Below are 21,987 nucleotides of genomic sequence, written 5' to 3' on the forward strand. Positions count from 1 at the left end.
AGACACAACATCTAATGGAAATGCTGCCACAGAAATGCCTTGCATGAAAGCATGGGGGGGGGGGGGGGGGGCTGAGTCCTGTTGGAAGGCCCACTGCCTACCGTTTGAAAAAAGTGTTGTTCAGGAGTCGTACCACAGATTCCAGCATGCTGTCTTGTTACACTTTGGCAGAAATGCAGCTTAGATTTGTAGATTTGCTTAGAAATGCAGGCAGAAATCCTTTCTTGCAGAAATGCAGCTTAGATACCTCACCTGATACTTCACCTCCCACCAAACCATCACTGCCATGGGGTGATGATTTCTCTGAATCCTGGGTGCTATATCATGCACTGTGCAACCATCCAGGACATATACCCAATCATTTTGGCAGTTAAATGACTCTTCAATATGGGAGGGGTGTGTCTTCACAGCCCTCATAAGGTGTTGCATTGTAACACACCATGGTCGACCTGTTCTTTGGTGGTCAGATACGTCTTCTGTATCGTTACAACGATTTAGGCTGATACACAAACATCCTGCTGATCCTGAGTGTTTTTAGTGTGTTGAAAATAACAAGTGACTGCATTCCAACCTTGTGAAGTGTTATTACAGCTACATGGTTCTCATAATCTCCCCACTGCATGTTAACTCGTAGAGCTAAATAACACTCTTTCTCTCTACTGATAAACATGTGATTGTTGGATGTGCTGTGGTGTATGGAAGTTGTAACAGCATTTATGGCAAGACTATGTATACTGCAGGTATTTCAAACTTGTAGCCTACTAAATAGTAACAGATCACAGAAATTTCAATATGTGAATAATACAAAAGATGTTGTGCTATGAATATTTTTTTGCCGTTTTTTTTCATTTAGTCACACTGGAGTACAAAGTGTGAGTAATTTTAGATAGCTCTTAGCTAAGGACACATCCCTGATAACTCATCTCCTTGTCCCCCCCCACCCCAACTGCAGCAGCTAGTAATTCTTATTATCTAAACAGTAACTACTGTCAATCAATGAAAACTGCTAATTGCCAAAAATTATAATAAGTTTCACATGTTCCATAGGGTATAAATTCAATAAAATATGTTTAGTTTTATTTATATTTTCTAGAAATGAATGTTTTATGCATATTTAAATATATTTATATTTTTTATAGGAAAAGAAGGAGTAGCCATAGTATTCAACACAAAATACGAGGCTAATCTTCTTGAATGGCAGTCAGTCTCAAATAGAGTGATGTGGGCAAATATGAGAACGGGGAACTGGACAATGAGACTTATTTGTGCCTATGGTCCCACAGAAGAATTTTTTGAGGCTTTAGAAAAAGCAACTGACACAATGAAAAAGGAAAAGTTGGTCCTTGTTGGGGATCTAAATAGCAGAGTAGGAAATGATTGTGAGACATACAAAAATATTTTGAGAAAATTTGGAGAAAAGAGCAAAGCTAATAATAATGGCAAATATCTGTTAGATTTCTGCACAGGACATGGACTGGTTATTACTAACACTATGTTCCAACATAAAAATGTGCACAAATTCACATGGAGAAAAGAGGCAAGGAATAAGAAAAGTCTCATTGACTATGTTATTGTTGATAGTGATGTTTTCTCCCTGGTGCAGGACACCAGAGTGTACAGAGGATTTGAAATTGGAAGTGATCGCTATTTAGTCTTGAGCAGGATAAAATTGAATTTCATATTGAAAAGAATAACATGTAAGAAAGTTTTAAAGTGAATAAAAGTTGAGCAGCTCTCAGATATGAACTGTAGACTAAAATACACAAAGATTATTGAAGAAAAAATGAAAGAGTTCGAGAACAGCAACCAAACCTTGGAGATGCAGTGGCAAACTCTGAAGAAAACATTGATTGATTCTGCCAGAGAGGCATGTGGTGAGGTTGTCTACAAGGATAAAAAAATGAGAACTCCCTGGTGGACACAGGAAGTTAAAGAGGCAGTGAAGAAAAAGAAGAAAGCATATCAAAAGTTCCTGTCAAATAAGTCACCTTGTGCTCTTAGAGAACATAGAGACAAATGCAAGAATGCTAAACAGTGTGTAAAACTAGCTAAACAAAAGTCATGGGAGGACTTTGGCAAGAATATAGAAAATAAATATCAAGAAGGTGGTAAGATATTCTGGAGGTTGTTGAAGAAGCATAAAAATGGAGGAAAGAGTGCTGTAAAAGGAGTTAGAGATGATAAAGGTGACATGAAAACAGGAGAAAAAGATATCCTTGAAGTATGGAGTAATTACTTTGAAAAACTGCTAAATGAAACAAGCAGTGATGACATCACAGTGGTAAAAAACACTGACCATGCATGCAGTCAGGAATACATATCCATACTTGAAGTAGAAAAAGCCATCAAAGGCTTGAAATGTGGAAAGGCAGCTGGAGTAGATGATATTCGACCAGAAATGCTGAAGTATGGTGGTATAAGAGTCTTACAGTGGCTGCACTGCATAGTCCAGAAGGCCTGGACAGAGGGACGAATTCCCGATGATTGGAGTAGAGCTCTCATAGTACCATATATAAAAAGGGAAATAAAACTGAATGTGAGAATTACAGAGATATTTCCCTACTGAGTGTTCCTGACAAGATCTATGCAAGTATATTTGAGAAACGGTTGAGAAGAATTGTGGAAGAAAAGCTTGGTGAAGAACAAGCTGGATTCAGGCCAAACAGAGGTTGTCAGGATCAGATTTTCACTTTACGACAAATAGTCGAGAAAGCATGGGAATATAACAAAGATCTGTATTTAAGTTTTGTTGATTTGGAAAAGGTATATGACAAGGTGCGAAGGGAGAAGCTATTCAATACGCTACAGTTATATGGTGTCAATGGGGCATTATATCGAGCTATACTTAGTCTTTATTTGAGTTGTAAGTCAGCAGTTAGAATTGAAGGAAGTACAGGAAGATGGTTTAATGTTAAATCTGGTGTGAGACAAGGATGTACATTATCCCCTCTGTTATTCATTATCTATATGGATCACATTATGAAGGAAAGTGGTATTAGGCATGATATCAAAATTGGAGATGTTAATGTCAGCTCTTTGCTTTATGCGGATGATGTTATACTTCTAAATAAATCTGCTACAAGTCTGCAAGATTCTCTGACTAAATTGAATAACTGTTGTAAAAGATATGGTATGAAGGTCAGCAATAAAAAGACAAAGAAAGTGAAAATAGGCAGAATCATTGAAAATGTCAACTGTGTTGTGAATGGAGAACCTGTGGAACAAGTAAAACATTTCAGTTACTTAGGCACGATTTTTACTGAAGATGTTAGATTAAATATAGAAATAGACAACAGAATCAGCAAAGCTGGTATGGTGGGAAGTCAATTGAATAAATTTATATGGAATAAGAGAGAAATTAGTCGGAACACTAAATTAGCTGTATACAGGACAGTGTTCAAACCAGTTTTAACTTATGGATCTGAGAGCTGGGTCAGAAGTAAAACACTTGACCAAAGACTAAATACCGCAGATATGAGAGTCCTGAGAAAGATTATAGGTGTGAACAGATGGCATCAATGGCAGTATCATATTAAAAACGAGGATATTAGGAAAGAACTTGACATTGTCAGCATCCAGGAATGCGTTAGCAGAGCTGGTCTCAGGTGGTATGGTCACTTAGACAGAATGGGCGAGGAAAGATTACCAAAACAAGTGTTCTCTGCTAGGTTGGCAGCAAAACGACCCAGAGGAAGACCAAGATATAGGTGGATTGATACGGTACAAAGTGCCTTAGACGATAGAAATATAAGATCTGATAATGTTGGAGTCTTGACAAGTAACAGACTGATTTGGAGGAAAATTGTAGATAGAAAGTTGGTAATGATGTAGTTTTTTTCATGTAGTACTATCATATCCTGTACACCCCTTGAGGGTACATGGCAGGAATTTGATGATGACGATGATGATGATATTTTTTATTTATATATTTAATTATATTTTTTTTTAATGAATATGCTTTAGCAAGGAAATAATGGTAAATTTTTCCAAATCTAGCAGTAGTAGATGGTCTTGACTACTTAACTACTGTATGATTTTTCTTAACATAACCTATCAGAAAAACCTATAAGATTAAACCATTTAAGTTATTTTTACTGTAAAATGATGATTCCACCATCATCATTTTACAGTAAAATCTTTTGCCATCAGATGGCAAAAGCCCCATGGGATGGTGGAATCATTAAAAAGTTGGTCATAAAGGCAAGCAACTAGCAAAGGACTAATGAAAATCACATACTGTCACCAAACCATGTTTGACTTCTGTTCTGGCAACATTGCTGATATGAAATTCTTCTTTTTATCTGGTGAAGACATTGAACAAGAACGCATGTTGCTTAAAAAAGATTTGAAAAAGCAGAGAAAATTGACAACACAAGAATGTAACACAGTTATGTCCCACTCAATGAAGAAAAAGTTTCAGTCCGCCACTATTCTGGTTTGGAGAGCTTTTGAGGTGTTGCAGTCACTCAAACTTCAAAGGGTAATTTCACCATAAATGAATGAATGATTATGTCTGCTGTATTTATGTTTACAATGGTAACTATTAAAATTAAAACTGACTTACTATAGAACTGCTATTAAAATTTACAACGACATTATATCCTTTGGAAAAATAAATTACGTTTAATTCGTGAGCACCAGTACTTTTCATTAGCTAGCTATACAAAATTAGTTAGAACAAAATTTTATAAGTCCTTCAAACTGCAGTTCTGTTCTTTATAAACAAATATCAATATGAAATTACATTGCTGACATAAATAAGGTACCGGTAAAAAAGCAAAATTTTTTATATTTTTTTTAATGTTTTGTTCTACTTTTACATAAACATTGAAGGCATATAAAAACTCTTAACATATAATATGCTTACTTCCCACCACTGAAAGTAAAAAAACAAATGAATGAATGCTTAAAAAGAAAAAAATATATATGAATAGGAAATAAGAAAATAATAGTTCAAAATCTTAAACGCTGTCATAAGTGACTGTCCATTTCGATGTAAACATTTGAAAAGTTTCTCCATTTAGAGGGGGGGAGGGGGTATTATATATATAAGTTTCCCCATTTAGAGGGGGGGGTATTATATATATATATATATATATAAAGATATATAGATATATATATATATATATATATATATATATATATATATATATATATATATCTTTATAAGTAGATTGTACTAAAATATGCTGAAAGATGCAACAAAATAACTGCAGCTTTCTTCATTTTTAAAAGGCTGTCTATCTAGGTCGAAGGGATGAAAATAACAGAATGCAGTCTCTTATCAAAAGTATCTCAGAAAATTTTCAAATTTTTAATAGGTCCTCCGCAACTTTTTTTTTTAGCTGCAAAGTCGGCTGTTTATAATTTTTTAAAAATTTTTAGGCATTTTTTTTTTTTTATAGAAGAACTTATTCAAATTGACTTTGGATGTTGAAAGTTTATTTTTCACTTGGTTAGAGTATAATAAATTTAGTTTAATCCTTTATCCAAGTGTGAGCAAACAAAGTTTGCACCTGAAAGTATCTTCAGGACTGGGGTAAGGTGGTACAACACCACCTTGCCTTGGTGTTGTACCACCTTACCCCAGTCCTGAAGATACTTTCAGGCGCAAACTTTGTTTGCTCACACTTGGATAAAGGATTAAACTAAATTTATTATGACTTTGGACATAAGTATTCTTCACTAATATATATCTAAGAATGTGGAGTGCTTAAGGGTCAAAGCTGTATAACTGAGAGGAGAACGCCACATAGCCTTTAAAGGAATGTGGAGAACCGACCAGAGCGTCTGACCTAATGTCCAATCCTCACCTTCTCGTGGTGCACCCTGTTGGGTATCTAGTTGGATACTGAACGAACGAGGATGGGCTGGCAATTTGGGATTTAGTCGACCAAATTGTATTCTTATTGGTTAAACCAAAATAAAAAATAATGGTACAGCATAACAAAATTTCATGCCGGCTGGGGGGTCGCCCGGTTAAACAAGGTCCCAGTTGTTTTTGTCAGGGAACCAGGGCGAACAGCAGAAATTCAGCTACTGGAACAAATCTGAAAACACACCCCAACTCACATCACCAGAGTTAAAGATCGATACTATCAACATAAGAAGCCTGAATGGCAAAGAAATGGAGCTAGCTGAGGAATTAGATAAGTACCAGATCGACATAATAGGGGTGACTGAAACAAAAAAGACAAAAACTGGTGAGATCTTTCTGAACAATAAATACAAAATGTTATATTCAGGAAATGACAATCACGGAAAAGAAGGAGTAGCCATAGTATTCAACACAAAATACGAGGCTAATCTTCTTGAATGGCAGTCAATCTCAAGTAGAGTAATGTGGCAAATATGAGAATGGGGAACTGGACAATGAGACTTATTTGTGCCTATGGTCCCACAGAAGGTTCTACTAAGGTAGAAGTGGTGGAATTTTTTGAGGCTTTAGAAAAAGCAACTGACACAATGAAAAGGAAAAGTTGGTCCTTGTTGGGGATCTAAATAGCAGAGTAGGAAATGATTGTCAGACATACAAAAATATTTTGGGAAAATTTGGAGAAAAGAGCAAAGCTAATAATAATGGCAAATAACTGTTGGATTTCTGCTCAGGACATGGACTGGTTATTACTAACACCATGTTCCAACATAAAAATGTGCACAAATTCACATGGAGAGAAGAGGCAAGGAATAAGAAAAGTCTCATTGACTATGTTATTGTTGATAGTGATGTTTTCTCCCTGGTGCAGGACACCAGAGTGTACAGAGGAGTTGAAATTGAAAGTGATCACAATTTAATCTTGAGCAGGATAAAATTGAATTTCATATTGAAAAGAATAACATGTAAGAAAGTTTTAAAGCGAATAAAAGTTGAGCAGCTCTCAGATGTGAACTGTAGACTAAAATACACAAAGATTACACTGGCCAACAAAAAAAAATTTTTTTTCTGCTGATTATGATCTGGCACTTGTTTTATTTTACTAATTTGGTTGCGCTGATTTCAAATATCAAACCCATTTTTCTCTATCACATCAGGTTTTTCCTCTATGGCATTTTCTTTTTGCTAATTTGTAAGTTCTTGATAGTTTTAAGGAGGCAGTATTATTTAGAGGATAAAAAAAATCGATTTTTTAATATTATTTTCTGAAAGTATGTACTTTTAAAAATCTGTTCCTAACTTTTTATCAAGAAATTCGAAAAATTCCCGAAGATATAGCCTATTATTCAAAGAGGTGCGCAGATCAGAATCGGAGCACTCACCACTCTCGCTTGTTAGTAAACGAATAAATGCGTAAGAACCTGCAACAGCACATACTGGCGCTTTGAATGCAAGAGAGGCCGATAACCGACCTAACCGACCTAATACATTTAGGTGATGAAAAGGAGGCGATGACAACTGCCTAAAACAAATTAATGCTATATGCATCATAGCGGACAAAGAACAATCGAAATCAGTCAATCGTTAATCGATCGTGAAAGTATGATGAGCGCTTATAACGTTTCAATAAAGTCTCTGGTTTTTTTTGTCTTGTTAATTGCATGTTAGTTGGCAGTGAAGAAAATACATCATGTCTACTACTCGAAATTGTGTCAATAGTGTCGATTCCTTCTGCTACATTTGTGGCAGCTTTACTGTTCCCAGTCAAAGGACAAATATCACTGATTTCGTTAAGAAAGTGTACTTTGCATACTTTGACGTAAAAATTACAGATCAGGACAAGTCATGGGCTCCAAATAAAGTGTGCAAGTCATGTGTAGAAAATTTACGACAGTGGAGCAAGGGAAAACGCCAAAAATTGGCTTTTGGCATTCCAATGATTTGGCGTGAACCGAAAAATCACGTAGATGATTGATATTTTTGTTTAGTTCAGACTTCTGGTTATAATAAGAAGAATAAGAAAAAAATTGTGTATCCAAATCTCGACTCAGCAATTCGGCCAGTTGCTCATTCCAATGAAATAGCCGTGCCAATTTATAAAGGACTTCCTTTACTTGAGAATGAGCATGATCGGGATATGCCAGATGTTCTTGAGGAGCAAGACCACGATGTTAATTTAGACAATGAAAATTTAATTTCTAGTTCTGGATCGCAACGTTTTACTCAAGCAGAGGATGACTTAGTAAGAGATTTGGACCTATCAAAGGAATCATCAGAATTGTTAGCTTCAAGATTAAATGAAAAAAACTTACTGGAGCAAGATACAAAGATAACTTTTTATCGTAGCAGGGAAAGTAATCTTGTACAATATTTTAAACACGAGTGTGGGTTTGTTTACTGTAACAATGTGTCAGGTTTACTAACTGAAATGAGTGTTGTACAATATCATCCAAATGAGTGGCATTTATTTATCGACAGTTCAAGCAGATGTCTCAAGTGTGTCTTACTACACAATGGGAATGTATATGGCTCAATTCCTATTGGCTCGATTCAGTCCACTTAAAGGAAACATATGAGGACATTAAAAAGGTTCTGAAGTTATTAAAATATACAGACCATAACTGGATCATCTGTGTGGATCTTAAAATGGTGAACTTTTTACTTGGCTTTCAAAGAGGATATACAAAGTTTCCGTGTTTTCTATGCTTCTGGGATAGTCGAGCTAGAAACCAACACTGGAGTCAGAAACATTGGCCTCTTAGAATATCCTTAAATGTTGGAGAACAGAATGTTATAAATCAACCTTTAATCGACAGAGAAAAAATCATTTTTCTGCCTCTACACATCAAACTAGGTCTTATGAAGCAGTATGTTAAAGCTTTAGATTTACAAGGTGACTGTTTCCAAAACATATGTGAAAAATTTCCACGACTTAGTTATGAAAAAATTAAAGCCAGTGTATTTGATGGACTGCAAATTAGAACTTTAATGAGAGACCCAAATTTCATCAACTCTATGAATGAAATTGAGAAAGAGGCCTGGACTTCATTTACGATGGTTGCGAATAATTTTCTTGGAAACAAAAAAGCGTGCAATTACAAAGATCTAGTGGAAATAATGCTTGAAAATTTCCAGCGTCTAGGTTGCAACATGAGCATAAAGCTTCATTTCCTATACAGTCATCTTGATAGATTTCCCGAGAATTTAGGTGCTGTAAGCGATGAACAAGGCGAAACATTTCATCAAGACTTAAAAACTATGGAAGATCGGTACCAAGGAAGATGGCATTCTCACATGATGGCCCACTACTGTTGGAGTATTCAAAGGGATTGCCAAAACAGAACACACAGCAGAAATTGCTACAAACAAAAATTTATTCCCTGAAACTCATGTGTAAGTAAAATTGTTATATTTTTATAAACATTCTTGTAATTTTTAATGAATATTGTTAAGTAGTTATGTATCTAATTATCGGCCTCTCTCGCATTCAAAGCGCCAGTACGTACCGTTGCAGATTCTTACGCATTTATTCATTTACTAACAAGCAAGAGCGGTGAGCGCTCCGATTCTGATCTGCGCACTGCTTTGAATAATAGGCTATATCTTCGGGAATTTTTCGAATTTCTTGATAAAAAGTTAGGAACAGATTTTTAAAAGTACATACTTTCAGAAAATAATATTAAAAAATCGATTTTTTTTATCCTCTAAATAGTACTGCCTCCTTAAAACTATCAAAAACTTACAAATTAGCAAAAAGAAAATGCCACAGAGGAAAAACCTGACGTGATAGAGAAAAATGGGTTTGATATTTGAAATCAGCGCACCCAAATTAGTAAAAAAAAAACAAGTCTCATATAAAAGTCAGCCAAAATTGTGTTGGACTGTTACTGAAGAAAAAATGAAAGAGTTTGAGAACAGGAATCAAACCTTGGAGATTCAGTGGCAAGCCTTGAAGAAAGCCCTGATTGATTCAGCTAGAAAGGCATGTGATGAAGTTGTCTGCAAGGATAGAAAAATTAGAACTCCATGGTGGACACAGGAAGTTAAAGAGGCAGTGAAGGAAAAGAAGAAAGCATATCAAAAGTTCCTGTCAAATAAGTCACCTTGTGCTCTTAGAGAATACAGAGACAAATGCAAGAATGCTAAACACTGTGTAAAACTTGCTAAACAAAAGTCATGGGAGGACTTTGGCAAGAACATAGCAAATAAATATCAAGAAGGTGGTAAGATATTCTGGAGGTTGTTGAAGAAGCTCAGAAATGAAGGAAAGAGTGCTGTAAAAGGAATTAGAGATGATAAAGGTGACATGAAAACAGGAGAAAGAGATGTCCTTGAAGTATGGAGTATTTACTTCGAAAAATTGCTAAATGAAACAAGCAGTGATAGCACAGTGGTAAAAAAACACTCAACAGGCATACAGTCAGGAATACATATCCATACTTGAAGTAGAAAAAGCCATCAAAGGCTTGAAATGTGGAAAGGCAGCAGGAGTAGATGATATTCGACCAGAAATGCTGAAGTATGGTGGTATAAAAGTCTTACAGTGGCTGCACTGCATAGTTCAGAAAGCCTGGACAGAGGGACGAATTCCCGATGATTGGAGTAGAGCTCCCATGGTACCCATATATAAAAAGAGAAATAAAACTGAATGTGAGAATTACAGAGGTATTTCCCCACTGAGTGTTCCTGGCAAGATCTATGCAAGTATACTTAAGAAACGGTTGAGAAGAATTGTGGAAGAAAAGCTGGGTGAAGAACAAGCTGGATTCAGGCCAAATAGAGGCTGTCAGGATCAGATCTTCACTTTATGACAAATAATCGCGAAAGCATGGGAATATAACAAAGATCTGTAATTAAGTTTTGTCAAATTGAAAAAGGCATATGACAAGGTGTCAAGAGAGAAGCTATTCAATATGCTACAGTTATATGGCATCAATGGGGCATTATATCAAGCAATACTTAGTCTTTATTTGAGTTGTAAATCAGCAGTTAGGATTGAAGGAAGTACAGGAAGACGGTTTAATGTTAAATCTGGTGTGAGACAAGGATGTACATTATCCCCTCTGTTATTCATTATCTATATGAATCACATTATGAAGAAAAGTGATATTAAACATGATATCAGAATTGGTGATGTTAATGTCAGCTCTCTGCTTTATGCGGACGATGTTATACTTCTAAATAAATCCATTAGAAGTCTGCAAGATTCTCTGACTAAATTAATTAACTGTTGTAATAGATATGGTATGAAGGTCAGCAATAAAAAGACAATGAAAATAGGCAGAATCATTGAAAATGTCAACTGTGTTGTGAATGGAGAACCTGTGGAACAAGTAAAACATTTCAGTTACTTAGGCACAATTTTTAGTGTAGATGGTAAATTAAATATATAAATAGACAACAGAATCAGCAAAGCTGGTATGGTGGGTAGTTAATTGAATAAATTCATATAGAATAAGAGAGAAATTAGTTCGGAACACCAAATTAGTGTTCCGATTTGAGAACAGGAATCAAACCTTGGAGATTCAGTGGCAAGCCTTGAAGAAAGTCCCGATTGATTCAGCTAGAGAGGCATGTGGTGAAGTTGTCTGCAAGGATAGAAAAATTAGAACTCCATGGTTTGAACACTGTATACAAGACAGTGTTCAAACCAGTTTTAACTTATGGATCTGAGAGCTGGGTCAGAAGTAAAACACTTCACCAAAGACTAGAGATTGCAGATATGAGAGTCCTGAGAAAGATTATAGGCATAAAGAGATGGCATCAATGGCAATATCATATTAAAAATGAGGATATTAGGAAAGAACTTGACATTGTCAGCATCCAGGAATGCGTTAGCAGAGCTGATCTCAGGTGGTATGGTCACTTAAACAGAATGGGCGAAGAAAGATTAGCAAAACAAGTATTCTCTGCCAGGTTGGCAGCAAAACGACCCAGAGGAAGACCAAGTTATAGGTGGATTGATATGGCAAAGTGCCTTAGACGATAGAAATATAAGATCTGATAATGTTGGAGTCTTGAGAAGACTGATTGAGGAAAATTGTAGATAGGAAGTTAGTAATGATGTAATTTTTTTCATGTAGTACTATCATATCCTGTACACCCCTTGAGGGTACATGGCAGGAATTTGATGATGATGATATAAGAATGCATGAAAAAACCAGGCTTGTGGATTCAATATAAGGGCTGCAGGCAGGGTACAAAATGGTGAAAAACAGCACTCACAAAACCTAAAATAGGCAACTGCCATCTTGAAAAAAATTATTTTGTCTAAATATGCATATAAGAAATTAAAAAGTAAAGTGCACACTTTGTGCATTAAAATGGCAGTTGAAAAAAATCAGAAATTGGGCAATTTGGAAATAAGCTGTGATTAAGTTTAAAACCTTCCAAAATTGTAAAAATTTTGTGGATCCATCATAATTAATAAAATATCAGGAAAAATCTAATATACTGTATTTGCCAGCATATAAGACGCACTTTTTTTTTCTTTGAAAATAAGTCTGGAAAACAGGGTGCGTCTTATACACCGATACTTAGTTTTTTATTACTTTCATTTCTGGAAATTTTCTTTGTTCCAAGTTACGCGATTCCTTTCTTGCTTCCTTGCAGCGCGCGCATGTATGTGTGTGTGTGTGTGTGAGAGCATTCCAGTTATGTAGAGTTCAGTGGATGCGGATGCACTGTCATCGACAATCACAGCTGTATTCCTATTCATTTAAACTTTCCAATTGCTGTCGTGGCTGTTGTGAACGGTGATAAATTTCTCTAAATTTCTTGGCAAATTATGGCTGAAAAACATCGGCATTGCTATAATATTGCATACAAACTACGTGTGATTGTGTATGCTAAAGAACATGGAAATAGGACTTAGGTATATGTTGAAAGTAGACCTACTTATTACTTTATATTTGAAATACTGTAAATTCATCATAATATTCAGTGATACATTTTTTTTTCTAAAAAATGTGTACAAAAAAGGGGGGTGCATCTAAAAGGCTGGTGCGTCTTATAAGTCATACGAGGGTGGTCTGAAAAGTTCTCAGCCTCGACCATAGACGGCAACACTATCTGCGAGATTTTTTTTTTTTTTTAAGTTGGTACATCTGTCATAAGCATCCATGTGAAATTGCAAGTCATTCTACCAAGTAGTTTGTTTTATACAACTGTCTGAAGCAAAAGTGTTGCCTGTATCCCTTGAAGTGGATAAAATTGAGTATCGTGCAGTTATAAAATTCTTTGTAATAGAAGGTTCAATGCCAAAAGAAATTCATTTGAAGTTCATAAAAGCTTATAGGCACTCTTCTCCTTCGATTTCAGCAATTAAGAAATGGGCTGTCGAGTTTAAACATGGCCATACCAGCTTTGAAGATGATCCACGTGAAGGATGTCCAAAAGGTGTAACAACGTGTAGGATATGTTTTGCATGAAGAATTGCATATGAAAAAGCTTTGTGCAAGATGGGTGCTGCGCTTGTTCACAACAGATCAAATATGCACTCGCACGAAAATCTCTGAACAGTGCTTGCAGTGGTTTAATAAGAATAAAAATGATTTTGTGCGTTGTGGACAGAAGCCGGTTGTTCGGTGCCAAAGAAGACAAAGTCAGTTCTATCAGCAGGAAAGATCATGGCATCAGTGTTTTGGGATGCTAAAGACATTTTGTTTATTAATTATCTTGAAAAAGGTAAAACAATAACCGGGGAATATTATTCCGATCTTTTAACGAGACTAGATGAAAAAATTCGTGAGAAAAGACCTGCTTTGCAGAAGAAAAACATCATCTTTCATCGGGACAATGCACCTGCCCACCAAAGTGTTTTGGCAATGGGAAAATTAAGGGATCTACACTATGAATTGTTGGAACATCCACCCTATTTCCCAGATCTGGCTTCCTCTGACTTCTCTCTCTTCCCAAAACTAAAAAACTCTTCCTTGCTGGTCAGAGTTTTTCTTCGAATCAAGTGGGTGATTGCAGCTGTAGAGGAATATTTTGCAGATCTTACTGAGAACCACTACAGGGATGGGATAATGGCATTGGAGCATTGCTGGAATAAATGTATTAGTCTTATGAGAGATGATGTTGAAAAATAAAAATAATTTCGAAATTATAAATTTGTTTTTTCATTGTTAGGCTGAGAACCTTTCAGACCCCTTGTGTATATATATATATATATATATATTTTTTTTTTTCTTTGTTTTGACAAAATAAAAAATAATGCAGCTTCAGCCCCTTAATGATCTCACTTGGAATAACCTTCATGAGAGTAAATGCCAGTTGTGTGGGATGAATGAAATGAGTTAGCAGATTAGAGAGTATTGACATAAGGCTGGAAAATGCAAGTATTTGTAAGGGTGTTGATGAAAGTGGAGGTGGTGGAAGGTCAGGAAAATGAAGAGGATGTTGTGAAAAAATAACGTGCTTATGCAGAATCCTTCAGAAGACAATGGCATGAGCTTGAATGAGAAATGTCAGGAAAGTGATAGAACTAAGACAAGAAACAAAGAAAAGGAACATATGACAAAGCAAGAGAAGGAGAAAGTGTTTTTTTTTTTTTTATGGTGATTCTATGATAAGAGGAGTACTTAACAAGAACATGACTAAATCTTGTTTCACTGGTTTCAAAAGCTGATGACATCGGTGATGCTGAGTGTAAAGATGCAAAGTGAATGGGTTGATTATTGTTTTTCAGGCACTAATGACAAAATACGGCATAAGACATGAAAGCATTACTAGAAAAAATAAAAAAGAAGAGTGAGATGGTAAAGACTGCAAAGCTGCTGGCATGGTACAAAAGAGACAAGCTGAAGAGGAGATTTGCAATGATTGCAAATAACTCGATGCATGTGTAGTTGCAGAAGGAATAATGTACAGTTTTTAGACCTTTATACTGTTTGATGGATGGAAAGACTTATATTAGGCTGATGGACTGCACTTAAATGGATTTGCAGTTTGATTTGGTGTCTCAAGAAAGTACTGTTCGCTAAGAGTGTGAAAATGCAGTTACAAAAACCAGAACAATTGGCGAGGGTTGGGGATATAGGTGAGAGAGAGTGTGTGTAGGCATGCAGGAGATGAACAATTGTGAGAATGACAAAAAAAAATATGGAATCTAGTCTCTCAGGTAAAGGAAGTTGTGGACCTAAGGGATACTGTAGTTTATATATACTAATGCCAGAATCATCAGAAGTAAGAGAAGGGAGTTTTTAAAATTAGTGGGTGCAACTTTGCTAAAAGTCAGGCATTAGTCAGGCTTAGATGACAGCAGATGATGTAGTTATGTGGATAAAATGTGAGGGATATTCTACTTTCAGAAGGAGAAATAGAAACATCAGGATGGGGAAGTTAATCACAGACAAAAAGAGTAGGAGGTCATCAGGAGGATAGAGCATGTAGGCAGTGCATTTGAGGCAAATCTGGTGTGAGATAGAAGACAATAGGACAAATATATTTAATATTTACAGATCTCCTCAACTATTTTCCACTAAGGTACACTTGTTTTGCAAGACCTTTTCTGAATAGACTTCCTGACAAGAATTTGTGTGGAACATCAGAGGTTTGTAGTGAACTATGGCTATTGACATTTAATGACATGGAGGGAACATTATGTTTGGTGTGTTTTCATTGTATGTTCTGCAACCTATTGTAATGAAACATATCCTTGATATGTATTCTACAGAATGTTTAGATGCATTCTGTAGGACACCTGTCAAAGTTTTAACAAAGCCTGTAATATCAAGAAGAAATTAAAATGAAAATATGATTGTAGGACTTTTTCACCAAATTCTAGAGCTAATCAACTGTTGATCTACAGGCAAATAGAATTTTTCTTCTAGAACTTTTACACTTTAACTTCACCAAAACAGACCACAGAGAGCGCATGAGTGCACACAAATAAATATTGATTAGAGTTAGGAACACTGCTTCTTATCTAGTAAGTTGTGGGAATACACTTAATCTAGACAATGATGAGAGATTGGGGTCACTGCCTACAAATTTCCAACAAAAAATTAGAACTAAGAGGGAGGGAGGGAGGGAGGGAGAGAGAGAGAGTGTGTGATTTATTCCTTCTGGAAAATGAAAAGGCATTATAGGACTTGTTGTTTCAAGGATACTTGCAACATAAGACTGAATGATATAATCATGTAATCACAAGAAAGATATTTAATTAACCAAATATTTCGGTCTGGAAATAGCAGACCATCGTCAGTGGTATTACAAGAACAGTTTAAAAAATACAAGCTAGAATACTAACTATAGATCGTTAAAATTAGAACACGCTGCATGATGTTATATCATTAAGTATGAAACGGAATATTTTGAAGTAGAAACATGATTGAATTTGCTATTAAAAAAAAAAATTAATTAATGAGTAATCTTGATTAGACTTTCCCAGATTTTTGATATAGATAGACAGTCATTACGATTCAGGTTGGGGTAATGGAGCAAGGCCTCCACGCTTTCCTTGAACAAACGTTCGAACCTATAACGGGATCTATGTAAGAGGCGAGTCCTGGACCAAAGGATGCTGTGGTCAGTTTCAATCCCGTGTTGAGCCAATCCAGACTTTTCAGGTTTGTTGTGAAGAATGGATGATTGATGTTCTTGGATTCTTTTTTCAAGAGAACGGATTGAAAAAAGATTCTTTTTTCAAGAGTTTTTTCAACCACTGACGATGGTCTGCTATTTCCAGACCGAAATATTTGGTTAAATAAATATCTTTCTTGTGATTATGTGATTATATCATTCATTATAGGACTTATTTTGTTATATGTTTCTGAGTAATGTTGAATTGTGTGGTAGAGCTAACTGTGTAATAGCTAACTTTTGGTGTAATATCTAATTTTTGTAATTTGGTGTAATACTGAATTGGTGTAATAGCTAACTATGTGTAGAGTTAGCTATTACACCTGAACCACATCTAAATGTCTCATATTGGAAGTTATATATGGTTGATGATTCAGAAAAATCTGACATTAGAAATATTTATAACAGTAGAGACTACCATAATAAAAAAAATGCTTACTTTCATTAACAGAAAACGCAGTGCTACTCTGTCTAGAAACAGGAACTGAAGGAGCTGCCCTGTGTGGAACATGTGAGGCTGGTTTGTTTTTGTCATGCTTAATAGGCCAGATTATAGTAGGTGGTAAAGGTGGCCTTGAAGGAGTTACTTCTTTTCTTGGTTGGATGGCAGATATATCTAGATGTTTAAAATTTTTATATCAATATAAAAGACAATTTTATGTTATCTCAATTCAAAAATAAATATAATATTAGAAGCCTGTCAAAACTTCATAAGAATATAAAATTTAACATAAATTAAATATTAAAATGGAGACTAGATATGATTGCATATGTAACACAAACATACAGTAGAAAATTAGTTTTCCTAGCACTTATTGTTTATGATATCAGTGGAATTATTTAGAATCCCTTGCTTTTGACCTTCTCTGGTCTCCTTGCTCCATTTAACAACTTTCATCTGTTGCATTTACTAGTGTCCAAACACTAATAACCACTCAGATTTTTTCACATTCCTTTCCATGAAACTTGACTACCTACAATCCAGCTATCCAAATAGTGAGGTCAACTTCCTGGTCACCCTCAACATCCACAATTCCAACTGGCTCGCCTACTCCAACACTACCTACCAAGTAGGAAGAGAAGCAGAAGTCTTTGCTATAGATTCTGTCCTATCACCTACTCTCTTTCTCTTGTGCATAAATGACCTACTCACAATAATCAGTAATCCTATCCACTCATCCTACTCATTTGACAAATCATGCAGTACTCTGACATCCCAGGCTACAACATCATCTTCAACTAATGTCTTAAATATTGATCCATATGCTATCCTTAAATGGGGAAAGGACAATCTTGTTATGTTCAATGCCACCAAAACACAATTTTGCCTTTTCTCATGTAAAAGAGAGATCCCAGCTCATCTACTCTTACCCTCTAAATACACTAACACAAAAATCACCAGACAAGATCAGATCTCTTTTCTTGGACTAACTTTTACCTACAGTCTTTCCTGACATAAACATATCACATTAATAGTCTTCTCAACATCCAAGAACCTTGGCATTCTCTTTCATTCAAGAGCATATTTTACACTCATCCAACTTCTTCCCTATATGCAAATCCCAAATCTACCCATGTTTAGAATACTGCTCACATGTTTGTGGTGGTGCACCTAAAACTTCCCTTAAAATCCTTGATGCCATCCAGAGGTGAGCTATTACCTCATAGATGATCCCTCTCTTACAGACTCACTTCAGTCTCTATCCCACAGGTGCAGTATTTTTCATTACTGTGTCTATTCTACATGGTCACTGCTCCGTAAAGTGGCAGCCATCATTCCTCCACTTTCTGCTGTACCTGTTAATACAAGAGCTGCAGCTACCTAGCACCCCTTTACTGGGCAACTGCAAACATATTGAACCTGCTTCCATTCATCCTCTTTCATTCTGTCTACGAAGTATTCCCAAACTACAACCTGCAACTCTTCAAAAACATCAATAAACTTCTATCTCAGTTCTCAACTGCACCCCACACATGGCACTGATGTACTTATAGGTCTCTCGACCTCTCGCGTATGGGTTCAATATAAAAAAATCAAAAAATGCAAGAATCAGACAGGTCAACCCATGAAAGAAGAATGAGGAAATATCCAGATAATATATGTTACAGAAAATAAATTAGAGCAAAATACACTGCAATGTGAAAACATCATATCTGTTCAGACAACATCACATACTTCTGCACCTGTTTCAAACAGTATATTTTAAAAAAAATGCAGGGATCTTAAGAACCCCAGTCAATGTGAATCTAAAAGCCAACATGATAGCAGTCCACATCTGATGTATTTAAAGTGCTATCAAAGTATTCAAACTGCAGGACTTTGGTTCAGTCTCTCTCTCTCTCTCGTGTATGTACTCTTGAAGCTGAGGAACCTAATTAATGCAATGCGGCTTGTGGAACAATTCTATAACAGACTTGTTCTACACTGATATGATTATATTTTAAGTTAATTTTTTTTAAGTATAGTAGGATATTTGCTTGTCTGAGTATTCTGACAAAGTTGTTTACAATAGTGAAAGCAACTTCACGAAATAAAAATATGTGATAATTTTATAGAAATGTAAAATTCAAAAGACTGGAACATATTTCATTCTTGGAATTTTTGGATTTCTTTGTAAAACTCAACAGTATACTACTATTCATTAAATTTGAAAACAAAAAACAATGGCAGAAGAAGAAATATAGCAACAAAGACCTACCTCTATCATCACCTTGCAAACCTCTTCCTGCATGGTGCTGTGCTGTGTTCCTTGCAGAGGATGAAAGTATGTCCAAGTTACTATCCCAGGGAAGAGATGGATGAAATGTGCTAGTTCTATCAGTTTCATCTTGACCTGACATTGTGTTGCTAGAAAGAAATAATAAAATAAATGACATAATAATTTTAACACGTTTGTGTTAAAAAACTTTTCTATATCAGTTACAGCTGCCACAAAAGCAACAACAAAATCAGCCACTTCATTGTGGTGCCACTGTGACCATTGTGATTGCTACAACCTTGAGAATGCCTCAAAATAACTGGAGATAAAATACTGTACTTCTTTTTACCTACTGGACTTTGATAATCATTAACTATTCCACACAATATATACAAACCACCACCACATAAATATTCATTTCAAGTTTTTCTGCATAACATCAGAATAAACCAAAAAAAAAAGTAATTACATATATAAAAATACCTCAAGCTTTTAATGGCACTTGTGACATAGTAATGATTATTAGAAACATATAAGCACAAAAATTAATAATAATAATTTATTATCGCAAATATTTCAGCCTGAAACTAACAGGCCATTATCAGTACACAAGCAAATTCACAAGGTAGAGCACGAATAATGGAATGTTATTCCTTTTTACATATGCGAGCCACCATACAAGAGATGGTTGAAAATAATTAAATTAAAATGACATGAAATAAGTAGGAGGGGAGTTACTGCTTGTGATTTATCAGGATGACTTGCTCAAATCTTTGCGATAGATAGATATACAGTCATTCGGATTTAAGTCTGCATGTAGAAGGGCTTCAGCACTCTCTCATTAAGCAAACACTCAAACTCAGTACCGTTGACAGAGTGTAGCATAGAGGCACCTGCCTAATGCAGCTTAATAAGGGCGCTTGTTCAGCCATATTGCAGCAGGCACTGTCGCTATGCTAACAATTCCTGTTAGCATAACAAGTGCAGAAAGAAGTTTCCCCAAGCTTAAACTGATTAAAAATTATTTGCCAATCTTTCTTTGATCATTTGCAATGATCCAAGAAACATTGGTTGGTCTAGCAACTATATCAACAGAGGCAGACATAGCTTATAATTTAAATTTAGAAGAGCTTATAAACAGTTTTATTGTGCGATATCCCCGTAGAGCAAACATTTAATTAATATTATTATGTAATCGTTTTGCATTAATGTTTCTGTTGTAATAAAAACAAAATAGCAATTGGAGATTTTCTTATATTTTTGTCTTATAATCCATCAGGGGCAATATTTAATTGTTTTCCTCAGGGTGCAATTTAATCTGGCGACAGCCCTGCTCAAACTTTAAACAATACCTGATGTGCTGGGCCAGATTTTTCATTCTTATTGTAGGTTATGTAAGACCGATAAGACTTATTACTCTGGGTGATTATTAGAAACATTATTTACAAAGAATAATAATGATTTTACTGTTGCAAATATTTCAGCTTGAAAATAAGAAGCCAACATCAGTGCACAAGGTGAAGCACAAACCTGCTAGTTTCAGGTCAAAATATTTCCAATAATAAAATTATTATTAGTAATTTTTGTGAATATGTGATTCTAATAATCATTACCATGATGAATGTGCTTAAAATCTCATTTGAAAAAGACTGGATAATGCAAGATTACAATAATAAATTATCATTAATTCCTGTGCCTAATTCTAGTAATTAGAAATCATTAATCACATTGCATTATCATTGGACAATGAGACTTATCTATACGGTCCTTCAGAAGGTTCCATTAAGGAGGGATTTTTCTGAGGCATTAGCGAATGCAGCTGACAAAAATAAAAAGTTGGTCCTTATTGGAGATCTAAACAGCAGAGTAGGAAATGATTACCAGATATATAGAAACATTTTTGGAAAATTTGGAGAAAACAGCAAAGCTAATAATGATGGTAAGTAACTGGTGGATTTATGTTCAGGACGTGGACTGGTCATTACAAACCCCAGGTTCCAACAAAACAAAGTGCACAGATTCACATGGAGAGAAGACTCAAGAAATAAGAAAAGTCTCATTGTGACATCTTTATGCTTGTTCAAGAAACAGGAATGTATAGAGGATCTGAAATAGGAAGCGATCACTATGTAATCATGAGCAGGATAAAACAATATCATATACTGAAAAGAAAAGTATGTAAGAAAGCTTTAAAATGAATCACAGTTGAGTAGCTTTCAAAAGGTGAACTGTAGAATCAAATATATAAACGTTATTCATGAAAAAATGAGTTTGAAAACAAGAACTAAACATTGGAGATTTAGTGGCAGACTCTGAAGGAAACATTAACTTATTTTTCCAGTAAGACAAGGAGTGAGGTTGTCAGCAAGAACAGAAAAATCAGATCTTCATGAGTGACTCAGGAACTTAACGAGAGAATCAATAATAGAGGAGAGCATGTTGAAAGTTAACAGCAAGTAAATCAACAAATGCTCTGAAAAAATACAGAGAAAATTCTAAGAAAATGAGGCAATGTGTAAAAGTGGCTAAACAAAAGTCATGGGAAAAGTTGTGTAAGAGCATAGAAATAAACATTGAGGATGGTGGCAAACTATTCTGGAGTCTGTTGAAAAATATTTGAAATGGAGGAAAGAGTACTGTAAAAAGAATCAGAAATGAAAAGGTGACATGAAAACTGAAGATAAAGATATTTGCAGCATCATTTTTGAAGATATAAGTGAGGATAACTCAACATTTGAAACATGCTAATTTAAACAAATCATTAGATAGTTGGCGAGAGAATTAGAAAAAGTCAAGAAATGATTAAACAAATTAAGACATAAGAAA

At 35.3% G+C, this 21,987-nt stretch overlaps 1 protein-coding gene across 1 annotated transcript in view; it reads right to left on the bottom strand.

Annotated features, from left to right (window-relative positions):
* Positions 1–21,987, bottom strand: part of LOC150092270 (dynamin-binding protein-like) — a 247,536-nt gene that overhangs the window by 199,259 nt on the left and 26,290 nt on the right. The gene's annotated exons all lie outside the window — the stretch shown is intronic.

The sequence above is a fragment of the Typopeltis vanoorti genome, chromosome 26 (assembly GCF_054136105.1).
Source record: "Typopeltis vanoorti isolate ZY-2024b chromosome 26, IOZ_Tvanoo_1.0, whole genome shotgun sequence".
In the NCBI taxonomy this organism is placed as follows: Eukaryota; Metazoa; Arthropoda; class Arachnida; order Uropygi; family Thelyphonidae; genus Typopeltis; species Typopeltis vanoorti.